Genomic DNA, 19,932 nt, shown 5'->3' on the forward strand with positions numbered 1-19,932 from the left:
TTTTGACAATTCTTCTCACGGCTTCCTTAAATACGTCATCGTTGTCACCGGCTACTGGCTCCGGGGTGAGCCTTTCGAACACCCTTTGTCCTTCGACGCCCAGGGCATTTAGTAGCATCGCTCTGCGTCTCGCTGCCGAGTAGCCTGCACTGCCCAAGGCCTCCACGTACATGGTGAATAAGGGTTGCCATTGTGGCCACGGAATGGCAGTCCTACCTGGAGTCTGCAGGAAAGGCGGTGGTGGCGTTGCTCCTTGCATGGCACCTCGTGGGTTTCAGTGGTGATCCTCTTAGCCAATTATGTTGTATGATTATGAAATGATGCACAGGAGGCTGCGTAGCTGCAGATGGTGTTTCTTTATTCAAACGTGGAACATCAACTTGAAACCTGCATATTAACTCATGTAACAACAAGAGGGCAACAGGCCCTTAAACTCTGGTGCAACTGGTGTGAGTCTTTGGTCTCTATTAAGGCTCTCAGGCCAGTCCAATGGAGGAGCACACAGGATCCGATGTTGCTCCGTGCCTCCACTCCCAGCATCTGCCATGGGTGAAGCGTGGGAGTCGCATTTCCCTTTCCGGCTGAGATCTCGCGAGACCTCCCGTATCTCTACATACCTCCTCGTCCTTCTTCATGGTCCCAATACTTACTTGTGAGGCATGGCAAATACAGAGCTGAAAAAAGGTCCAGGAGTAAAACTCGACCACAAAGAGTGCTGTTCAAACACCCCATCACCAATTTATTTCCAGCCACATCAAGCAGCAACCCCTTAAAGTGCATTTCAGAGCTCAAAACCCCCACCTCGAAGGATTTTGAGCCCCTCTTAAGCAAATTGTGGCAGCAGTGCCTGGTGAAAGTCAGTCCAGGTTGCACTGCAGATGCCTTGAGAGGCATCGTCCAAAATGCTTGTTGAAACTTTGAAACAACTTTCCGAAGAAACCCCAGATTACACCGGAGAATAAGAGAATCAGCCTGGATTGTAGGGAAGGGATCAGAACACAGCAGCTTCCCAATATCCACGAGTATGCAGGGGTGAGGGCCTGATTATAAAATGCTACACTTTTACTACTTCTTTTGTTTTGCCGACCATAGTATGAAGCTCATTCCACAGATGGAGGAGGTCTAAAGCTGTTAGGAGGTTTTTAATGAACTTGGCCCATTTCTAACTGCTTCCTGATAAACCATGGGCTATTGACCTAAACACTGTTTTGTGTAAAGACAATTGAGTGGTTCTGTTCATACGAACCCAGAAGAGGAAGGGTTTGATTGTTACTTCATAGAATATAGGGCGTACAGCTACTTTAACATAGGCAAGAACTGAATGGACAGATGTCAGGATTGCTAGTAGTTTCTTGCAGGCAGACGTAATAGCCATGAGGAAAACATACTTCCAAGTCTGGAATTTGAGGTCCAGACACTACTGACACAAAAAGTGTGCCTTGCAATGCTCTCAACTTGAAGGGAAGATCCCCAGGAGAAACCGGGGCATACACCAAGGACCTGGCACGCAAGAAACTGCTCAGCAGCCAGATCAGCATTTCAGACCCAGTACTCCGAGCCCACGGCTCATGAAAAGCCAGAATAGCCACCCAATGAGTATGTAAAAAGGACACAGCCAGGCCCATATCTCGACATTCTTGCAAAAATTGCAGAATCATAGTAAAGGTCTTCCATTGGTTATCATAAACCTATAGAGTGGAAGGCCTCCTTCAATTTTGCACAGCCAACTCCAGCTGCGGGGTCAGGCCCTGCTTATGCAACCCCGGCCCCTCAACTTCCAAACCCCCCAACACCAGATGTCAGAGGCTGGAGTCCCCATAACCTTTCAGAGAGGACACGTGGAGGAAGGCAGCAACAGCCCCATAGCCACTGCCAGTTCGAGTAATACAGAATACCAGGATTGCCTCTGAAGCGGAGGAAGAGGCGGAAAAGCATAGAGAAGTCCCAATAGCCAAGGCACTGCAATGGTATCCACTCCCCACGCCCCGGGGCACCTGGATCAGAAACGCAGAAGCTGAGCATCCTGAGGAGAGGCAACAAGTTCCAACACCAACAAGCCAAATCTCCTGCAGATCAAATTAAACACAGGAGGAACTATCTGCCTGGATGTTGTCCAACCCCTTGATATGAACCGTCTTCATTGACAGAAGGTTACTCTCCACCCAGCAGACCAACTCAAAAGCCTGTGCCTCCATATGCTGGGACCAAGTTCCCCTTGGAGAGTCACGTAGCCACTGTTGTCGGTCCATGCCAGAACAGCCAACCCCTTGATGTAAGATGAGAAGACTTGAAGAGCCCTGGAAATTCCAGCAAGTTCCCACTAGTGGGAGGAATAAGGGACCTATAACAGAATTCATCGCTTATGGCAACTGAGGTTACCCAAAGTCGCCCCCTGAGGCCATTGCCAAAGTGATAATTATGTTCAGCAAGGGCTGCAGCAGCTGAAATCCCGTCAGGAGTTTGGCAGACATGCCAACATTCTGGAGTGCCTGAGTGGGAGATTTCACCACAGAAATCGGGAGAATGTAATTTTCCCATAGTATTGTATTGGGTCCTAATTATTTTAGGCTGGAGACAGTAAAAAATAGCGCTATTTATCGGGATTCTCGCGCCTGAATCAGGAGGGTTGGTGTCTATGGTTTGGCCCTGTCCAATTACCTCTGAAGTTGGTCCGTCAGCTCTGGAGTGATCGCAATCCTGTTTTCGAATTCCTGAGACTCCACCCTCCCACCACCTGTGCTGGCCCACAGTACCACAAAAACAGTGGCCACTTTCAGTCCAAGTACTCGGAGCCCTTCTTTGGCTGTGGCACAGCCATATTTTCTGGCTACTTCAAGTGCTTCAGAAAGGAGAACCTCCTACTTCATTTCTGAAAGTAAAGGAAGCCCCATTTTGTTCTATACCTAAACTGTTCAGGAGGGTGAGAACCAGACACCACTGCAGAGACTTCCAGTGCCTGCTGTGCACCCATATAGTTCGCCACTTGAACAAGAGCCTCCGCCAGAGCCCCCTTGTCCAGATAATTACTCTTCGATGCACCACGATCTGCTTCCGAGGACGTGGAAGAGCCCTATACCCAAGGAAGAAGGCAACTTAACTCCCCTCGATTACCCATTGTGGTGCGCCTCCTTCCCCAATGCCTCCTTTCATGCAAACCAACCACTTCTTAGAACCTTTGGCGCAGACCGCTTCCTCTTCTGCATGGCATCCCTCTTCCTTAGAGGCAGGTAAGAGTGCAAACTAACAGAGTTCTCCCCAGAAGTCAGATGTTCCCCTTGGCTGCATGCTTTCCATGTAAATGGCAGCCTACCAAAATAGCACTGTAGAGCACCATGCGTTGACCAGCACACCTGCCAGCAATTAGAGGTGAGAGGCAGCGTTTAGCAGATGAAACCACTCCACCCAACACTAAAAGGACCCTGGGCAAATTGATTAAGGTGCTGCCACATGGCAATTGAGCGGTACCATGTGCAGGGATGGGGTTATGACTCTGTGAAACTTTTTTTTATTTTTAAAAGACGTGAAGATGCCAACCCGGTGGCCCGTCACAGCCCTGAACACCTGAGAGACCCCTGGACACACCGAGGATGTCTCGGGACTGCCAAGCACAGAAAATCAGGGGACCAATGCCCCCAGCACTTCACCAGAGAAGGCAAGCTGGCACTGGGAATGTGCAAAATACAAGCTGGCATCCTGTCACTGGCAGCGGGAGAAGGAACTGGACACCAAACAAATGCCCAGATGCTATCCGTGTTCTTCTGCTCTGGCCCCAGAGTCCTCAAACATCATACAGATCCATACAGTACTAACATACTAATTATACAAACTTGTATACTAATGTTCATAACTCATAATGTGGTGATTCAATCATTTACTTTTCAAAGCAAGAAAAAGTGCAAACAATGAGGAAACCAGATCCACATATGACGTAAGTAACCTATCAAGGCCAATGTATTTTGGACCAAAGTCCGCCTTCAGGGCTGAATCTGTATCCGAAGGCACTTGTTCTCAAATCAGCACACTTGCGTCAAATGAAATAAAAGAAAATGAAAACACAAAGCCTTGTGGCTAGAGTTGGTACATCAATATTTTAATGTCCCCAAAAACATGTAATTCTGCACGGACATATATCAGTGGCTTGTAGCCATTCGTTTGGTATTTTACTTTTTCTCGCTTTCAAAATATATTCTTTTACTATACCGCCCTGTAATTCAGTACCAAGCATTTGTTGGATATATGTTGACCGAACAGAATCATAGGGTGCAGGGCCCTTTAATAGCAAGTAGCTTAGTTTCTGACCCAGTGTTATTGGCCGCTATACCCGAGGAGCAGAACCAATGGTGTTGTCTCTCTGATTCCTGGGAGGAACATAAAGAAACCAGCACCAAGTCAAGAGAAGTGAGCACTGACCTGAGGACGAGCGAGAGAAACCTGTGTGGGAGCGAGCATAACGAAAGAAGGAACCTGGAGGAAGGACCATGCAAGGAACATGGTGGGCAGAGGCGGTCCGGAGTCCTCAGAACACTGTAGAGTCCAGAAAGGCACAGAGCCTGAGAAATGCAGAGCCGCTGAATGAAGGGAGAAGCACACCACGGCCACAGTCGCGTACTGGCGCATAGCAGTCCTACTGGTAACCGGCAGGAGGAACTGTGATGCTGGAACTGCATCGGAGGGACAGGGCCTCGGTATCCTTGTCCTTTACTGCCTTTTAACGTGTGTTCTGTCGTGTTTTCCGTGCAGGAGTTCATGTGAGACTCCTGGTGGTGCAGTTCTCTCTTTTGGTTTGGTGTACAGACCCATGGGATGCTCTTATGGCACGCATGGGTGGCAGTACAACCCTGTGCCCCTAGTGTATGTTTTTGGGCACCTGTGTGTGGCCCACAGAGCAGGGTATGGGCTGGTGGCAGCTTCATGCTGAATTTGACAGGTGCTCTGAGTATCCTCCATTTTGGGATACCTAGGCCCTGCCATTGGAATCTGTTGATTCCTGATAGGAAACAAGATGGCCCCTGTGGCCTCTTGCTTTCTATTGCCTGTTACCTTGTTTTCCCAAAGTCCTGGGAAGCCCTGACTCTGTCCCTTCCCCCTGACTGGCTGTTGGGTGGAAGTTCCATATATGGTGTTGTTGTGAAGTCCAGGCCGGACTGGCTGGAGCCTTCCCAGCGACTGTATGTTGTGGGTACACCCTGTGGGTGGGACCTGGGTGAATGGAGTGTGTGACGAATATGCATTCTGTGTTGTGGATGTCTAGTATCTGGTGTTTGACACAATGACTGAGACAGCCTTACCCAAAACTGGTATGAATGCAGTGTGGAGTGTTGAATGGCTGGGTACCTATCCCAATACACATAAATTGTTGTGAATGTCTGGAGAGAAGTGAATGGCCTGAATGCACTATGCACCTGATTGGATGCCTGCCTGCATGAATGCCCTTCTGATCGATTGGTTGCCTGAGTGTGACCCAGGAGAATGAATGGGAGATCAACTAGTATATCTGGGGGCTAGAATTCGTGTTCAGAAGCTGAGTTGACACTTGAAGAGTAACTGGAACTGCTTATCCTTAACGCCCAGCTGGAAGAAGAAGAACTGCTGCTGCATTTGTTTCGACCAGATCCTAAAGCTGTCAAGTTCATCAAGGACTGATCCGAGAGAGGACCTGGTTAGGCGCCCTCTTCCTGTGCTCCGAGGGACCATCGAGCACCGCTAACCTTCACCGAAGCTCCCTGGAAGTCAGACCCTCGAAAGGCTGCCGACCGGAGACAGAGACCGCCGAGGAGAATGAAGTAAAGCACCCGGATATCGACGCCGTTGAAGTCCATTGCCGTCGACCAGGGTTCGGAGTATCGACGTAATCGCTGGAGGCCTGTCGAAGCCGGGTTGCCCAGAAGAGGGGACCGCTTGACACCATGCCGATGACGACCGGAGCCGCACGCTCCTTTGCCTAAGACTTTTGATTCACGGACGCGCTCGTCCGCCCCGCCGCCCGCCTTATCCCGCCGGAGAAGGCCAGGCCGTCGACGTTCCGAGGAGCATCCGCTGGTGGGTTTCCCGCCTCCCGAAGACCACAAAGACTTCAACGACTTGACGCCCTTGTTGCGCCACAGTTCTTCAGAAACTCTTTGCGGTCCTGATCTATCAAACACCGAGGTGCCCCGCACACCTCATCCTCGCAGGACGTCGCCGATGAGCACCGCCTGGATCGACGCCGTGGTCTCGGCACCATCGAACTTTTCATCGACACCGTCGACACCAAGTTCACCTTCTTCGACGCCTCTTGACGATCTGTGGCTCCAGCTTTAAAGGGAGTCACTCAAGAAGCATCCATCGACGCCTCATCGAAGAACTCTGCTCCACCAGGTACATTAGGGGGTAGAAACCTTATAGAAGGAAATAAGAGTTATAGAACAATATATGGACTGGGCTTGTAATATATCTTTAATTTACAGGTTGCCCAGGTGGGGGGATCTCAACACAGAATTTTGCCTAGTTGGTAGGGGTCAATATTCTGCCCATTGTTCTATCCAACTGCTTTCCTCTTATATCTATTGTTGGTTACTTTTATTCCTTGATCTATGTGACATTTGACCAGAGTATAGTTGATGCACTTTAATGAGATCTGATAATAATTGTGGTACCACTTTAGAACTGTATATATTTGCCATTATGGATTTTCTGAGCACAAAGTGAGTTATTGTAACCTTGAATATTAATTATATAAAGACTGTGTTTTAACTAATACAGAGTGTGGACAATCCTTTGTGGGGGCTTGGGGACTACACTGTACTTAAGAACCAGCCTGCATCACCTCCTGAGAAGCTAGGCCTTGATTGCTCGACCAGCGCTACCCTATAGAGAATCTTGGCTGGGGTCCTCTGTGCCTCTCCTCTGCCATATAGAGAGCAGGAGTACAGACACCCCCTTCAGTCTTTACACTGGTGGCAGCGGTGGGATGCTTATGGTTTTAAGAATCAGTGTATAACTGTGCCACTTACAAAATATATGCACTTTGTTAAATTGAGGTTTAGTTGTGTACAAGATAACTGCATTACGAGCAATGGAGTCTATTGCAAATGGTAAATTGACTAGGGCAAGCTTAGAGGCTCTCCAGAGTGCTTGTGAAGCCAGGGAGTTAAACTTTGTGGATAAGTCTAGGGCTGAGCTGATAGTTGCCCTGGTGGACTACCAGACTGATGGTGAAACTCTTGATGAGGGGGGTAATGCAACAAATGAGGTCTCCGCCCCTGGGGTTGTCACTGAATCTGATTCTGGGAATGCCACCATTCCTGCTGCCTCTGTTCCGAACCCCAGCACTGGCCTTCAGAGGGAAGCCCTGAAGATTGAACTTTTAAAATTGGAGCTACAATGGGAACAGTTAGCCTTTCAATACAAAAAGTTGGAAACAGAAGCTGAGTTGAAGAAAGAGGAGTTGGCACAGCAAGTGATACTCAAAGATAGGGACACTGAGCACCAAAGAATCCAGCTAGAGAAAGCTAGAGTGGAGACTTCAGCTAAACCAGTTGAGAGTGGCAGGTCCCCAGCCACCAAGTTTATGAAAGATTTGGTTGGTGTGTTTGTGGAGGGTTCAGATATCCTCCAATGGATTGAAGCGTTTGAAATGGCTTGTGCAATTCATGATGTTGATAAGAGAGATTGGGCTAAGTGTTTGTTAAGCAGAGTGCCTCAGACTGGATCTGACTGTATTCTGAAACTGAGTGTGGAAGAAAGGGGTCAGTATGAGTGCATGAAGTCTGCTTTGATTGCCAAGTTTGGCAAGACACCTACCCAATACCTGAAAAGGTTCAGGGATTTTAAGAAAAGAGAGAATGTGTCTTGGGTTGACTGGGTGAGTGCTGTGCACATGAACATGATGGGGTGGATTGTTTGTTACAAAGTGAAAACATTTGTTGAATTGTCCCACCTTTTGTTTTTTGAGCATTTTTCTGAAGCCTGTTCAACAGAGCTGTGTCAGTATGTTGCTGACCAGAACATTTTGGATCCCTTTAAGCTGGCTAGGTTGGCTGACAAGTGGGTCTCCCACCGGGTGTCCCCTAAGGACTCCAGTGGGAAGGACAAGGACAAAGAAAAGGGGACCTCTCAGAAAGATGAGTAGTCCCAGAAGCAATCACAGTATTGTTAACTGATTTAGACCTTTGCATAATTTGCGCTCTGTAAAGGAAAAAATGGTTTTAAAAGAAAAACGTTTCTTCAATCATACGTTGAGCCAAAATAAATTGGGCCTCATTACGACCCAGGCGTTAAGGGTTAACGCCGTTGTTAACCCTTAATGCCTATTCTGATTTTAACGGCTGCTTTTAGCAGCCGTTAAAATCCATGGCGCTAACCTGCCATGATGCTAATTACGCCACCGTAATTTACGGTGGCGTAATTAGCGCCTTCCCCACTCCCATTATGCCATATGGGGCAAAAATGGGAATGGGGAAGGGAAAATGGGAAATGGGGATTTACCGCCCCACTCACCTTGGAATGGGGCGGTAAATCCGCCATCCACCATGGTGTAAACGTAGTTTACACCATGGTGGTAAAGTTGGCCCAATTAGCGCCTGGGCTGTAATGACCCCCATTGTCTGTTGTCTTAGCCTTTGTTTTTATTCCTAACAGGAAGTAGTTAATTCAATTAAAGATAAACACTAGACAAAGACTGTTACATCACAGTGTTTGACTTATTCCAAATTGCGTGCTCAATTATGGTCAAAACTTTATACCATTGTGATACATTTATTCTTAAAAGAAAAGGTTGCGTGTTCTAATGTGTGGCCATACAATTCTTTTAGTTTGAACCCTCCTACTGTGTTAATCCAATGGGTTTTGTATTCAAATAGGCACTGTTACTTCACAGTATTGGTTTGCAAAGGTTTATATTCAATACAGTTTTGTTTCCCTTTACAGTCTAAGGGTAATATACCTTCTGTTTGCTGCTCTGTACTTAATTTACTTTCCAGTGAGGAGCGCCGGAATCAGCCAAAGACTGTTTCATTTGCAAATACCAGAAGTAATCACAGTCGAATAAACCAAAACCTTCCTCTCCTAAGACCCAAAAACCTAGTGGGGATAAGTCATCTGTGGGCCGGAATAAGAGTAGCGGTCCACCTGCTGCAAAGCAGGCTCTCAGTGGTTCCAGTACTGTGCCCCGCATTCCTGGCACTTGTTGGGAATGTGTGGCTTTGGATCACAAGAAGGGTGACTCCAAGTGTAAAGGTATGGCACTTGGAGTACAGGCTGTCAGCCTGAGCTACCCTTACGCCATGTCTGAGGTGGAGGCCATCGTCCTCCCCTCCTCTACAGGAATCACCTTTGGTGCTCCTGTAGAGATTTCCTTAGTGTCCCTTGCGGACTGGGACCAGTACGCGGAAGTACTGGCGACTATCCCACAGAACACCTGTAAGTTTTTGAAAAGTGTCCTCTTGAATGGACAGCCTTCTACTGGCTTGTGAGACACTGGGGCAAGCATAACAGTGGTAGACAGGACCCTTCTCAAGCCAGAGGACTATGTAGGTGCTCCTCTGAGAACCACCAGGTTAGTTGGTGGGCCTCCTAAATTATCGCCTGTAGCCTCAGTCACACTCATGATTGGAGACAAGACACCAAAACTTCCTGTCCTGGTTCAGGACAATGTCCCTGCTAACAGTTTGTTAGGTAATGATCTAGTAGAGTTGGGGTTGATCTCTGATGGTCTCCGCATGACTGCTGCTGCAGTCACTAGGTCACAGGTGACACAGGGTCTGGCTGTGAGTCAAGTACCCGAGCCAAAGGCGAGGCCTAAGGCAAGAAGACGGAAGAACAAGAAGGCCACCTCTGTGAAGGTGGAGCCTTCTCTTTCTGCTGTTCCTAAAGCACCCATTGGGATCCATGCTCCGGACGGGCTGGGTCCAGTGGAAAACCCAAACCCAACTCCTTAGGGAGAAGAGACAGAAGACTCTCCTGTGGGAGAGGTTCTCAACCCGGAGGACCACCCTGATCTTCAATGCCTGCTGGCTGAAGGGGGACCCTCCCGGGTGGACTTCTGTAAGGGACAGAGAGAGTGCCACTCTCTCGAGGGTCTGAGGAAACAGGCCCTGTCCCAGGCACAAGGAGACGTGCCTAGGACATTCCGGATCTATTGGGAGGGTGAGCTCCTTGTTAGTGAGCCCACTAAGCCTGAATCTGGTGCCCTCAAGATGTTGGTGGTACCCCAGGTTTACAGGCCCTTCCTGCTGCAGTTGGCGCATGAGGTGCCCTTAGCTGGTCATCTTGGTACCAAGAAGACTAAGCAGAGGCTCTCTGCCCATTTCTACTGGCCCCAAATGGGAGTGGAATTGTATGTCCCACTGCAGGACCTGCCCAACTTGTCAGTTGTCTGGCAAGACTGGAGGCAGTGTCATTGCCCCACTGCAGCCATTGCCAGCGGTTGGCACACCGTTTGAGAGGGTGGGCATCGACATTGTCGGTCCTCTTGACCCTCCCACTTCAGGTGGACATCGGTTCATCCTGGTCTTCATTGATCATGCCACCAGGTACCCTGAGGCTATACCCCTTCGGACTGTTACTGCCAAGGTGGTTGCCAGGGCTCTCCTGGGCATGTTCACCCATGTTGGATTCCCTAAGGAGGTTGTCTCTGACAGAGGATCCAACTTCATGTCTAGTTACATGAAAACCATGTGGAAAGAGTGCGGGGTAACCGACAAGTTCTCCACCTCTTACCATCCCCAGACCAATGGTCTGGTGGAGAGATTTAATAAAACTCTCAAGGGCATGCTATGCGCTTTGGAAGAGCCCCTAAGGAGGAAATGGGATCTCCTCCTGCCAAGCCTGCTGTTCACTTACAGAGAGGTACCTCAAGAGGATGTTGGTTTCAGCCCCTTTGAGTTACTCTTTGGACATCCCGTGAGGGGGCCTCTTGCCTTGATAAGAGAAGGTTTGGAGGCAACCCCTCCAGGTCCCACCAAGCAAGTGAGGGACTATGTGTTAGGCCTCAGACGGAAAATGACATATGATGGGTCAGGCAACAGCAAATCTCAAAGCCAGCCAGGAATTGAATAAGTACTGGCATGACCTTAAAGCCTCGCAAGTGGATTGGACTCCGGGACAGGAGGGCTGACTTAGCCTGGCCTTGTTAATGGGACAGTCTACTGTAGAAAGAGGATAGTCTGTTTTCTGTGTCTGGAGTTCTATGCTGGTAATCCTCAGCTGCACAATCTCTCTCCTCCTTGTCTCAGTGCTTGATGAAAAAGAGCGGGGGAGTGGGGTTCGGAAGTTAGTAGCTTCTACATAACAGGATACGGAAGAGGTGTGGTAGGGAAGGGGAGACCATATTTCATTTTGGGTGCCCTTACCCTGTTCCCCGAGGTTCTGTGCAGTGAAAATCCCTTGGGGTTTTCACAAGGTGCACAGCTTGTCACAAGACAGTCAAGCCCCTATCTTCTCAGGGCATAGGAGCAGGCACAAGTTGAAGGAGGGGTTTGAATGGAATCCTGCAAAGTTCTGTCCAACTCAGGAGGTGGAAAAGCCCTGACAGTTGGAGGAGGCCTGTGGGGGGTGGCTGCAGGTTTTCTTCAGTCATTGGGGGAGCATTGGTCATTGAAGCTGTCAGGCATATCTTTCATTTTCAACTTTCTCTCCATCGATTTCAATGGCACCCTCAGCATATCTTTTTCTTTTGGGACCTGGGCATCTGCAAAAAGTACCCTTGTCTTGCAAAGGGACAACCACATTTTCCTCCTGAAAACCATGGAAGGAGGACTAGATACACTCACAAGCAGGGGGATTGAGAATAAAAGGCCAGAGGAGTGCCACATGGCTCTCTCTCCAGATGAAAAAGAAAACACAATAGGGTTGATTACAAGGTTACTCAACAATTCAGAACCTCCACCCATACCAACAATCCCCATATCACAGAGGGAGCCACTGTCATCCGATGAACATTGGCAATAACCTCTGCTGTTATAGACTACCACCCAGGGACCAGACAAATTGTCTTTCGCCTTAGTGCCAATACAAATAAGATGACCGCACAGAAAAGTCTGCAAAAGTTCTATCACCAGCAGAATGAGGCTGCAAACTATGGGACTGAATTCAAGAGAACCAGAAAGATTCATGCTCAAGGAATCCAAGCCAAGGCAGGTGCTCGAGTGAGCTTTAAGTTCCAAAGAATCCATGCAATTCAAGAGAAATCCAAGCAAGAACAGGAACAAACACAGGTGGAGTTTGAAGAAAACCTAATACAGCACCAAGGGAAATTCCAAGCCAGGTCCAGGACAGAAATGCAGGTCAAGTTCCATTAGATCCTTATTCAGCACCAAGGGAAAATCCAAGTCCAGTCAGAGAGATAAAGGTGTAGTACAGATTTCCAGATCGCAGCTGACACTCCAGATGGGCCAGCCAATGGGTTGAGAAGCTCAGCAAACTCAAATAGCTGGTGGTTATATCCATGTTCACCCACTTCCAAGGGTACTCAGCCTGTAATTGAACAGGAGTGCTGAGACGCACCGTCATCCCACGCAGAGTGGGATGAGGCAGCAGCATCATGCGCAATGACACCCCAAGCAGCAGAACATGCAGAAGTGAAAATGGCGTTGCCACAATCTCTATGTCAATCGCTAGTCTTGACAAGCCTAAGGCTGGAGAGTAACGTCCTACTCAAATTGCTTCCTGACAGTCTCAGTACTGCTCTCAATTGTTTGTTCCTGTGTTTTTACTTTATGGTGCACACTTCCAGCCACACCAGTGGAGGGCTACAGGAATGCCTGTCTTTTATTTTTTTTTACTTTTGCCTGGCAACATTTTTAATGTGTTTGTGGTGTGCCTAGGACAGGCTGGTGGCAGTGAATTGTGATTTTCAACTCTTTCCAGTCCACTACCATGCACCATTATTCTTACTGTGACAATGCCAATGTGAGTACTGTGTACTCGGAATAGCTACTCGTGTTTTAAGACCTATCCTTTGGCCATCTTACTTTTTGGCTTTCGTCCTGCTCTCTCTTAGGTTGGAAATCCCCAAATAAGGGCATGCACGGTTGCAGGACCCAGCCCCGATTTCACAGTGTTGTGAAGGATTGATGCTTGATGAAGCCGGGGGGGGGGGGAACTGTCTGATCCCAATCCACATTTCTCCAAGTAGATGTCTGTTTCTGGGCTGATATGGGGTAGCGGGCTGTCCAGTCATGTACCTGTTTGAATGGTGTTGGTCCTTTCCATTGATAGGCTTGGGATGCCCCAGTCCAAATTCTTGCTATGTAAGAGGGTGCCTACTGGAGCCAAGAATCAAAAGAGAGAAGACACAGCTGAGAAGATGCAGAGGACTGTAGCAGAAGCAACCCGTATCCAGTGAAAAGTTTAGCAACAAAAATGTAATAAATGAAAACATTGTGGAGGCAATACCTCCATATTGAAAGAGTCACCAAGCAAAAAGTAGTAAAAAATGCAGCAGAAAAGTAGCCAAAATGCATTGCTTCTAGGGTAAGTGTTATAGCTAAGAAGGGTTTAATGGGGTTGTGGTTGTCTGATTTAAGGTTAAGATAGGGGTTAGAGTAAGGATAGTGGTTAGAATTAGGGTACATGTAAGGGTCAGTGTGATTGTGGGAGGGCTGGTGATGTTGGGGTTTGAATTTCTGGTAAGGATAGCTTAAGAGTCAAATTAAGTGTTAGGGCAGCGGTTATGCTAAGGCTCAACCTAGGGGTAGACAATCTCAGACTTTACATTGCTTGCATTGAATTACCACATTTTTGAAAAAACCTTTTGCTGACTACTTGTTCACATGACTTCATTTTACTGGGTACATTTTCACATAGAACCAACCAACAAGCATTCCCCAACCCAATCACAGGGGATCCTCCAGTTAATTCCGAAGTGACCACGGAAGACCTTTGTCTGTGTCTCTCTCCCCTTGCCTGGTGGGCCTAACCATACACATGTCCTGAAATGCTGGACTGCCTTCTGTTAGGGCAAGAGTACATTTTTGTGGGCACAGCTCCCCCTTTATTTATTTAATGTTTCTGGTTTGTTTTGGTGGTCAGGTGGACTTCTTCTGAGCTGAAGTCCCCATGCTATTATATCCCTTCCCCTTAGGACTCCTTAAGAGTATATGATCCCGGGTTGCCCATAAGGCTCCAAGGTGCAGGGGCTGCTTTTGAAGCACCCCCTCTGTGCCCTAAGGTGATTATATCACCCTACATTGGTTTGCGAGGAGGTGTAGGGTTGGTGGTGATAATATTTAGTTTTGGGCTTACCAGAGGTGCAAGCCGATTTGCAGCACTAGTAGCCGAATGTAACTTTATGGTAGCAATTGGGGAGCGCAAGTTATTTAAGTCCTTGTCTCTGCCGTTTTCTTTTAAAATCTTCCTTTGTTCATGGTGACCATGAGGCATGCTTACAATGGGCATTCTGCCCATGTGGGCACTTTGTGATCTGAAGACTCCATAGAGATTTTAACTGGTTTTTGTCCTCCTTGACCTCCACCTATTTAGTTTATTGTTGACGTTTTGTCTTTATTTCTACATGTGTATGAGCCAAGGCCTTTTCACACGCTGGTATGCATGCATATGTGCCAGCACAGACCAAGTGGTTAAATCAGACATCTGCCTCGCTGTCTATCTTAGAACACCACATCCTTCCCCAATGTAGTAATACAATGTCCAACCTTTCTAAATCTTCAAGTAGCTCATCCAGCAGTTTCTCCGTCTATCACATAGTCTCTGAGCTTAACAGGCATCTGCCTTGAGTTCACACAGGATACCTTGATCAGTTTTCTGGAGTTGCTTCAGGAGTTCGACTTGCCACAATTGTGTCTTCCTGAAGTTAAGGTTCATTCTTATCTTCACATACACCCCACCAGTAATCCACAGGTGCGTTAGGACTGATCTTTGGCAGTATCTGTAATGGTTGAAGGGAAATCTCTTCTTCTACTTCTTGTTTGATCCTTTTAAAAAAGATGTGCATTTTGGGTCATTGCTCTAAGTCTCTCCGAACCATGATCATGTTTTTTGTTTGTCTCTTTAAAGGGTGCCCTTTCAAAATGACTACTGATTTATTAAAAATGTTCCTATTTTTCACCTGTAACTTTTCACTGACACTGTTGATTGTTTCCTTTGCCACTTAGTGAGAACTTGGTGATGTTTCAAGAACAATGGAATAGAGCATCTTTGTTATTTATAGTGGAGGGACACCACAATGGATGCGCAGGAATTATGGGGTGGGGCGGATGGGTCGATCCCCAGTAGATGAGTGTGGCGTTGACCAGTATTCCCGCAAAAAGAGATATATTCCCTTTCTAAATCTGATGATTGTTTATGAGCAATTGCAATATTTTCTTGGTGATTAGCATAAACCTTTCTATGGCCCCACTGGCTCGAGGCCAACATGGTGTGATGTGAGTTTTTTTGATTCCCAAGTTGCTCAAGAAATGTTTAGTATCCATACCCTTAATTGGGTCTGTTGTCAATTTTTATTCCCCCTTGACAGCCTGTTTTGTAGCTAACATTTTCTGTTGCTTAGTTATGAACAGAGGCGTAGCCAGGATTGTCTAGTAAATGGGGCCTGAAACTAATGTATTTGGGCCCACTGCACTGACACAAATATCTGTAAATGCCCTCACATTGCTGCTGAGTGGGCGTTTACAGATTTTGGGTGGGCCTTGCCCCTCAGGCCCTACCCTGCCTATGCCTTTGGTTATGAAAGCAACTGCCTCTGTGTAGGGGGCAATCTCTACCTCTGGATGCCTGGAGAAATCATTGATGACCACCAATAGATATTGCCCATTTGGTATGGAGCCAAAATCTGCTCTTTGATGGTGGCAAGAGTTGAAACCGTGAATCATTGAATGGATTGAAGCAGGTCATTCAGGTGGCCCTATGGTCGGACCTGCAGTGTACATTTGGAGAAGGTTTTCAACACCCTTTTCTAGTTCCAGGTACCATACTTTATCTTAATGTAGCCTTTTTCTTCTTTACTCCTTGATGGCCAATGTGAACCAGGTCATTCACTCCGAGTTAGACTGTGGGGTATCACTATGTAGCAGTCCCTCAACATTAGGCTGCCAGATGTGGTCCATAGTTTCATGTGGACCATGAGGAGACTTTTTAGGTTATTTCATGCATCTTCCATGTAGTAGCGATAAGCGTTCAAAAACCCTTTTCACCTGTCACTTGTTACTTGTTTTGCTGGCATTGTCGATGCAACGGACATGGACGTCTGTTCATCAAAGCTGCCATGGGGTGGCTTGACAAAAAAATCTGTGGGGTTGTTGGGAGCAGGTTTTTATTTCAGGCTTAAATCATATTCTTGGAATTGTAGGTTCAATTTTGTTGTGTTTTGAGAGGTTTGAGTACATTTGAACATAGGGCTTAGTGGATTATGGTCAATTACTACTGGAAATGGGTGTCCATATACGTATATGTGGACATTTTGTACGTACAGAGATCAGTAATTGCCACCAGTTCAGGTGGTATCAGTGCCTTACTGGCATAGGCCATCAAAGCTAGTATAAGTTATTCTTTGTCTGGTGGGTCAAAATGTGCCATTTTCATGTGTGAGATTCTTATTATTTGAAACACTGCCATCCTTGTTGGACGTGTCAACGGTTCTGTTAATGTTAATTTCAGTTCAATAGGTTTACGCGTACGCCGATTAAATAATAATAGCAATAAGTACAATTACAATACATAACCTAAAATAGTATTAGCACCCAGAGAAGTGCGCTCAGGGAATCAGGTGGCTGGAAGAGCAGGCAAGAATACATTGTGTACCACCCGCTGTTTCCAGCCACCATAGGCTCTTCCCCTAGTGGTGCCATCTTGATTGTAGGGAGGCAACAGGGAACCCCCACAACTTCCCCCAATGACATCCAAACCCTTTTCCCACCCTCCTCCCTGCTCAGATACCTGCTAGCCCGGCGCTTTGTTCTCTAGTCCCAGCGGTCATCCCGCCTGCGGCCACCTTTTTCATCGTCTTTAAGTTTATTTGAGTATCTATTCCATCTCACTAAGCGGAATCACCTAAAATTGGCCAACCCTTTGGTGCCATTCATATTATGGCTGCCTTCCCGTGTGCCCTGTCCCCAGGGCCCGTGTGACGCGAGGCATACGTGACATTATCACGTGATTGTATGCGTGACATTGCGTCAACTAGCAACGATGGCTAGCGAAATAACAAACTCGGCGCAGTGCGTAGAGTGTGTTGGTGGTGTTGGTAACACTGCAGGAGCTGCAGCAACTATAGTCTGTTTACCATCTTTATTGAAACTGAGGCGGAGTTCACTACAAAACATTGCACCCGGACGCGGAGCGTCACGGAGTGCGTAGAGTGTGTTGGTGGTGTTGGTAACACTGGAGGAGCTGCAGCAACTATAGTCTGTTTTCCATCTTTATTGAAGTTGAGGCGGCGTTCACTACAAAACATTGCACCCGGATGCGGAGCGTCGTGGAATGCGTAGAGTGTGTTGGTGGTGTGAGGCAGGGTGAGGCGCAAAGAAGGTAAGATCACTGTTGGCACTTTGCATTCCCTTATTGCGCCGTTGGCTGATCCCCCCCCCCCCACGGACTCCTTTCTTAATTAGCAATGGCCTCAAATAAAAATACAATTGGTGCTCACGGAACTGCGTGTCCAACAACTGCTGTAAATGTTTACCCGCAGATGCGCCTGCCCAATAGATGATGCAATTCTGCGATTGAGCAGCAACATTTACAGGGTAGGCAGGAGGTTATGCCTATCGAAGAAATACTGTGTCCTCACTCTTTCCCTGCTGAGCGGACACGGCGTTCGTCACTCAACACCAGTGATTCTTGTTTTAATGAATCAACAAAAATAACCCCCCCAAAAACTGTAACTGCAATTGCAAATCAAAACAAACAATTTCAAATCCCCTTACCTGCGACTAAGGTGGGTGGATCCGTCGGACGAGAGGAGGTGATTCGGGATCTTCTGTTGGGCGGGGCGGCAGGGCGTTGTCTCGACCTAACGGCTGTGTGCCCGGGTGAGGGGGCTGCCGCGGCAGTGCAGCCAGAATGGGAGTCAGTGACTCCCGCTGCAGATATCCAATTGGAGGAGGAGCAAGACGGGTCAGGCCCTTCCCTTGACTCACTAGCAGAGATGTGTAGTTTAGCCGACGAGGGTCTGGTCGGTAGTAATGATGAGGTGGTTGCACTATCTAATGCCCATAAGACCCCTCAAGAGCAAGGAACGGAAAGTCTGGTTATGTCCAATGATTTCGCTGCTCAAAAACAGGATATCACGGGGAGCCCTGAAGGGTTTTCTAAGAATGCTAAGCAAGGGGCGTGTGATTGTGGGGCAGGATCAAAGATTATTGTGGAAAGAGAACCAGTCCTACTGCTTGGTTCGTCCAAGTCAGCGGAGTCCAGTCTAGGGGCCTCATCACGAGTTTGGTGGTAACCCTTAAATCCGGTGGTCGCGCTATTACCGCCGGATTTACGGGTCCGCCAAATCAGGGCTTCGGCGGATTTCTCCCCAGCTCTGAGCTGGGGGGAAATCCACCGAAATTTTGCGCTATTACCAGCGGCGGGAAATCCGCCGGCGCTAAGAGCGCGAAAATTCCCCATTGAGCCCAATGGGGAATGGGGCATTCCTGAATGGGCTCAGTGGGGAATGGGGAATTCCATTACCACCAAACCCGTGATCCGGCGCTAATAGCGCCGGGGGTTTGGCGGTAGGGCTAATACCGCCGGCGTTACCGCCCAACTCGTGATGAGGCTCTATGTCTCAACCATGACCTGCTTACGCAAGATGGTTTTTTATGTGGCAATGCCCCTAACCCAATCATAGAAAATGTGAAAGGAGTAAGGCAAATGTCGGGGAAGGATGATCCACCTAACCCATCTGATACCCAAATACCTCTGGGTGTCAAACTCACAGCACAAGAATCAATAACATCTGATTGCTGCTCTCCTGAGCCTAATGATCAATTCTGTCCCCTCAAGGAGGCAGCAACAAATGGATCGCTTGAGGAAGTTCTGCTCGTTGACAACAAAAGGTCCTCATTGGTTGTTGCCGATCAACTACTTCTGGACCTGGCGACACTCAATAGGAAATTGCAATCTGGAAGAATGGGCAGAATATCCAGTTCTATTAGTGATAACAATAGTGAATCTAATCTAGTAAAGAATGGGGGAAAGGCGCATGAGACACCTAGCACACACCAATCTAAAGAAAGAGCGAAATGCCTAATATCTGGCACAGCAAAGAGAGGCGCCTGGATGTGAGCCCTCAAAAATGATATATTGAGCTCACAGAAAAGATTGCACGAAGATTCCCATAATCAACAGAAAGGGGTAAAACCGAATCTTAGTCCCACCAATACAAAATATCAACTCGAGGACGATGATGTGGAAACATCCTCTGACGAGAATTCCTTCGATTCATCCTTTGTGGAAAGATCATTCCCAAAAGTGAGAAGAGGGATAAATCAAAAAACAATGAAGCCTACTAATCGTTTTATTTATTTATTTATTTGTAGAATTTACACAATGAAAACAAGCAGTCCATTAAAACAAATCAACAAAAACCAAAACAATGAAACAAGATGCAGAATACAATATACATATTTACAAATAAAGAACTAGTACAAATTCATAAGGTCATCCCAAATCTTTGCATGTAATAGCAATTTCCCTTGTGTCTTGTAAATCATTCTTTCCATATTTGCGAGACTGGACATCCCTTCAATCCAATCCGCAACAGTAGGTGCAATCTGAGATTTCCAGCCCTTTCATACCATCTTCTTGCCCGAACGTGCCCCTCGGAGCAACATTTTTTTCCGAGAGACTGAAAGGTCTTCAAGCAACTCACCACCTCCCAAAATCATTGTTTTGAAGTCCAATGCAACATCCAAATTCAGAACACGTAAACCGATGCAACAAACATCATGGGGAAATCCCTGTACTCGCACACAGTCCCATAGTAAATGTTCTAAACTACCCAATCCATTC

The sequence above is a fragment of the Ambystoma mexicanum genome, chromosome 3p (assembly GCF_040938575.1).
Source record: "Ambystoma mexicanum isolate Mex_15411 chromosome 3p, UKY_AmexF1_1, whole genome shotgun sequence".
Classification (NCBI taxonomy): domain Eukaryota; kingdom Metazoa; phylum Chordata; class Amphibia; order Caudata; family Ambystomatidae; genus Ambystoma; species Ambystoma mexicanum.